Source organism: Macrobrachium nipponense, chromosome 8 (assembly GCF_015104395.2).
Source record: "Macrobrachium nipponense isolate FS-2020 chromosome 8, ASM1510439v2, whole genome shotgun sequence".
NCBI lineage: Eukaryota > Metazoa > Arthropoda > Malacostraca > Decapoda > Palaemonidae > Macrobrachium > Macrobrachium nipponense.
In genome coordinates this window covers 73081801-73087806 of record NC_087203.1, presented here as the reverse complement: position 1 = coordinate 73087806, position 6006 = coordinate 73081801, and the positions used below count along the sequence as shown (strand labels likewise).

General features: G+C 33.5%; 1 protein-coding gene across 1 annotated transcript in view; it reads right to left on the bottom strand.

Annotated features, from left to right (window-relative positions):
- The window catches only part of LOC135223293 (uncharacterized), a 33803-nt gene that overhangs the window by 15037 nt on the left and 12760 nt on the right, over positions 1 to 6006 (bottom strand). The window lies entirely within an intron of this gene.

Genomic DNA, 6006 nt, shown 5'->3' with positions numbered 1-6006 from the left:
TGGTCATGGATAATTCTGGGGATACTCGAACAGAAAGTTGCGATAGAATTTCTAATGTATTTTAGAGAGCATTAACTACTAGAATCCCCTCCCCCTCCACCCCCCCCCCCCCCCCCCCAACCCCATCACAGAAAGATTGGACCTTAGCTAGTAAATTTTGACCATTTGAAGTAACTTTTATCCGTTAAATAGTAAACCATCATTACTTAGTACTTATATCCTCTCTCTCTCTCTCTCTCTCTCTCTCTCTCTCTCTCTCTCTCTCTCTCGCCTCTCTCTCTCTCTCTCTCTCCTCTGTATATGTATATATATATATATATATATATATATATATACAGACCGTGTGATACTATTGACTAATAGTTTTTTCCGGTGTACTATAAATGTGAAACAAATATATACGCTCTCTCTCCAGCCTGGCAAGAATTTTTCAAAAAATTAATAGATTTCGCTTAGTTTGGTGTGCCTTGAAAATGGATAAATTCGTGAATTTTATAACGAAAGGAAAATTTTATTTTTGAATACGTAAGAGAGATGAGGGAAGGCTGTTGTCACTCATAATAATATAGAAAGTACTGGGCAGTGAATGGGGACTTACTGTACATAAATCATTGTTTGCATAAATAATAATTAAAAGGTACATTCAATAATACAAAATAACCTTAAATATCAGGTGGAATGTTACATGAGCCGGACCTTACATTTCCCATTTTTATAAGAAAGCTTGAGAACTAGATAAAAATCAAAGGAAAAAATAGCCTATGGAGTAGGAAGAAAATTTTGATTTACAATTTAAACGAGAGACGCCAGTAGGGGTCCAACGCTGAATTCTGTTCTTTTACTGAAGCTGTGTATATACATACATACATATATATATATATATATATATATATATATATATATATATATAATAATATATATATATAGTTATATATATTTATAATTTATATTTACAATTATATATAAAATAATTAGCGTTATTATATGAGGCCAGGATAGGGCAGATTGGAATATTGTCTTTATGAATTTACGGCAAACCGTACATCATTACATACGAAGAACCAGTCTTATTATTTAAGAAACTACTTAAAACTGGTGTTACCATTCCCAGATTCCATACTATTCCAATTGTTTTTTAAGTAAACGAGAATAGTTCCTTCTTTCCTTCGGATTAGATTTTTGTTTGCCGAGTTTTAAACCTTCATATATACAGTTTTGTTAGTAATTTAGAATCCATGTTTTCCAGGCTTATGAATCTCAGTTTGAATCTTGACCCATCCTCTTTACGCCTACAAATGCAGTGGTTAGCTCACAAAACCTTTTCTAAGCTAACAACCATTTGGTTCCCCTTCTTCAAGAAGACGTTACTCGCCCGAATTTAGGTAGAGGCTTGGTCATTCTCAATATAAATGATCATATTACTAAGGTCAAAGCATTTTGAGTGACAATACTAAATTTCAAAAACTTGGCCCTCCCGACTATTACACTTTGTTCAAGATAGAGGACCGTCTCAACAGGTTCCTCAAGAACTTCCAATAGACCCCGACACCTGTCAATCTTCATACGGCACAGGTTATTCCTATGGAATGATGTGTGGTTTGTCGAAAATTCATAAAGACAATATATACACACAAATAAGCCAACTTTTATAATGAATCTTCTTGCCCTGTGTATTTCTCCTCCGTTTCGGCGATCCACTATAATCGCCGTGCTACCACTCACTGAATTCATTAAGTAGGCAATAGTGACACAATGTATACATTTTTCCGAAAACGCATCGTTTTGATTAGCCCTGTCCGAAATCGATCACTTTTTTCTCATTGATGGAGTACTTTATATACATACATACATATGTATATAATAATATATATATATACTATTATATTATATATATTATTATATATATATATATAATATATAATAGTATATATGTGTGTGTGTGTGTGTGTGTATATATATATATATATATATATATATATATATATATATATATATATATATATATATATATGCATATAATTTCTGAATCTCACCAAGTGGGAATTCAGAGCATTAGCAATTCCTCACGCAAATTCTAAAAGAAGTTTAAGCCTAAGTACTACGTACTTTGGGTTTTTCCTGAGCAGGCGTCTAGCGCTTATCTTACCAGCGAATTGTACCCAACTTCCGACCCAGCAGCGAAAAATCTCAAGTAGGTATTTTTTATGACTTGTGCGAAGGACTTGCCAGCTCCCTGGACTTTCACTTGAAAGACTGGGATTCGGTCCCGATGTGAGTCAGATTTATATTTCTGTGATACGTGTCCCCATATGTTCATATCTATATATATATATATATATATATATATAAAGTGTATATGTGTGCGTCTAATGCCTATGTTGCAGTGTGTTACACATACATACATATATATATATATATATTGTGTGTGTGTGTGTGTATTATATATAATAAAAGGAGCCCATAAAAGCACCTGAATATAGAAAAAAAAGTGCTATATTTTAGAGACTGCTGTCTCTATCTTCAGGTAGGTAAAGAATGAGAAAAGTTACAGAAAAGGCGGTATTAATACCAAGAGATCCATCTACAGGTAAGCAGTTTTCAACCATATGAATAACCATAACCACAGAATAAACTGGAATTTGTCACATATAATCTATATGAGCAATTGCCGATACAAAAGCCAGATGATAGAGGAGGCCTTGATTAAACAAAGGCAGGTAATGAACATCTCAAAGGGCGCCTGGGACTCAGATGTCATTGATAAAATCTTCCTTCAACCAACGCTTATGAGGATTAAAGAGGAATTATCAGTGAGGATAACTTAATCATTCCTTACCTGTGGATGGATCTCAGGGTATAAATACCGCCTTTTCTGTAACCTTTCTTATTCAATACCTACCTGAAGAGAGAGACAGCAGTCTCAGAAATATAGTACTGTCTTTCTATATTTTGGCATTTTTATGGGCTCCTTTTATTAGGTGGAAATTTGTTTGTAACAGAAAATTTCTACCTGTCATATATATATATATATATATATATATATATATATATATATATATATATATATACATATATATATATATATATATATATATATATATATATATATATATAAAGGTTTTTTGCCACGAAGGAAAAAATGAAGAAGCGAGATAGCCAAGTACTTTCGGTCCTATTCGGACCCTTTACTGAGACAAACTGATTTTACAGAGAACAACATAGTCAAAAGAAAGCTTAATATACAAACTGACACTACAAGATTAGCAAGCAATAAGGGCGATTTTCACCCTACAGAAAGGAGGAGCCGCCTGAGGGTAGCCACACCTTGAAGGATACACGCGGTAAACAAGTGATTCTCCCAGAAAACAGTACATTTTGAAAAAAACACGGGAGCATATACAATTTAATATCATGAATTTTTACACAAAATTTTCCCCCCCAAAAATTATTATTAATGAAAAGACAAATAAAATATAAATATATATATATATCGAACAAGAGAAAGAGGGAGAGAAAATATCGAACCAGAGAGAGAGAGAGAGAGAGAGACAGACAGACAGACAGAGAGAGAGAGACAGAGAGAGACAGAGAGAGAAAGAAATACTAACTATATACATGTGGGACTAATTTATTAGTTGTTCATTTATTTTAAGGTCCTTCATAAACATCTTACAAATATATGGGTCCAAATGGTACATTCCCAGACTAAGATTTAGGTTGTTTTTATTAGTGATTTGTATAATTGCCGATTCCAGTAAATTTCTTGAAACATAATCATTAGATCTAGCAATTACCGAGGTATCACCCCAATTAATACAATGAGATTTTTCACTCAGATGGATAAACAATGCATTTGAAGTCTGGGCTGTTCTAACTGAATACATATGCTGCTTAATACGTATTAAGCAGCATATGTATTCAGTTAGAACAGCCCAGACTTCAAATGCACTGTTTATCCATCTGAGTGAAAAATCTCATTGTATTAATTGGGGTGATACCTCGGTAATTGCTAGATCTAATGATTATGTTTCAAGAATTTACTGGAATCGGCAATTATACAAATCACTAATAAAAACAACCTAAATCTTAGTCTGGGAATGTACCATTTGGACCCATATATTTGTAAGATGTTTATGAAGGACCTTAAAATAAATGAACAACTAATAAATTAGCCCCACATGTATATAGTTATATCTCTCTCTCTCTCTCTCTCTCTCTCTCTCTCTATCTCCACCTCGACCCTCCTCTCTCTTCGTCTCATCTCTCTCTCCTCTCTGTCTCTGTCTCTCCTCCTCCATCTCTCCCTCGGTTCTCTCATTCTACTCCTTCCCCCTCTCTTCTCCCTTCACCAGCTATCTCGCGGTGTCAGCCGCTCTCCCACCTTTCTCCTCCCCATCCATCATTCCTCTCGCTCTCTCTCTCTCTGTTCTCTCTCTCTCTCTCTCTCTCTGGTTCGATATTTTCTCTCCCTCTTTCTCTTGCTCGATATATATATATTTATATTTTCTTTCGTCTTTCATTAATATAATTTTTTTTAAATTTTTTTTTTGGGGGGGGGAAATTTGTGTAAAATTCATGATATTAAATTGTATATGCTCCCGTGTTTTTTCAAAATGTACTGTTTTCTGCGAGAATCACTTGTTTACTGCATGTATCCTTCAAGGTGTGGCTACCCTCAGGCGGCTCCTCCTTTCTGTAGGGTGAAAATTGCCCTTATTGCTTGCTAATCTTGTAGTGTCAGTTTGTATATTAAGCTTGCTTTTGACTATGTTGTTCTCTGTAAAATCAGTTTGCCTCAGTAAAGGGTCCAAACAGGACCGAAAGTACTTGGCTATCTCACTTTTTCATTTTTTCCTTCGTGGCAAAAAACCTTTATTTATACATAGCATCACGTTTTATATACTTCGTGATCAAGTTATATAGATAGATATATATATATATATATATATATATATATATATATATATATAGATATATAATATATATATATATATATATATATATATATATACACTGCAAACACCCATAATTGATTACTTTATCTCTAAGTGCATTAGCTCCCTCATTAAAATACAACCCAAATGAATAAGTTAGAACGGTGTCTATCTATCCGGCTGTCTATGCATTCATTGTCTGGATCAGTTGAATAACTAATAGCAGAATTTTTTATGTAAAAAAAACTCATTTTTATCTTTTATCAAATGAATGTTTTTTTCATAATGCAATGACATAGAAATCTAGTTTCTTCAGTTTACCTGGATCTTGGATAATTATGCAAGCCAGACGTAAATTTTTACAGTACGTTATTTCAAAAATTCAGTTGTTCTTGGTTACATTAATTTTTTAAAAATATTGTAAAAGGATGGATATATACATACATTTTCAGCAAAATCTTGTTTTAATTCTAATGCCCAGTCTACAACCATGTATTATTATTATTATTATTATTATTATTATTATTATTATTATTATTATTATTATTATTATTATTATTATTACAACTGGAAATGTAGAATGCTACAGGCTCAAAGGCTACAAAAAGTAAAATAACGGAGTACAGAAATGTTATTTAAACGTAAATAAGCATTTGTTGAACTCAGATAACAGTTACTCACGAAGATTGATTTATAAGTGGGATAGATGTCTTAAGCAACCTGTGCTATGTAATTCTGCTAAGACTCTTCCAAAGCAGGAGATAAGGATCACCGACTACGCCCTTCTGGCGGTCTCTTTCCAAGGACAAGACTTCATCACTTCCTGCTTAGGTGTTTTTGTATAGGCTGAGAGCCTAATATCCAGCGCTCACACTTTTTATGGTAAACTTAGATTATAAAAAATGGATAAGTATCAAGATCTGAAAATAGAAATAAGAAGGATATGGGATATGCCAGTGGAAATCGTACCCATAATCATAGGAGCACTAGGCACGATCCCAAGATCCCTGAAAAGGAATCTAGAAAAACTAGAGGCTGAAGTAGCTCCAGGACTGATGCAGAAGAGTGTCAT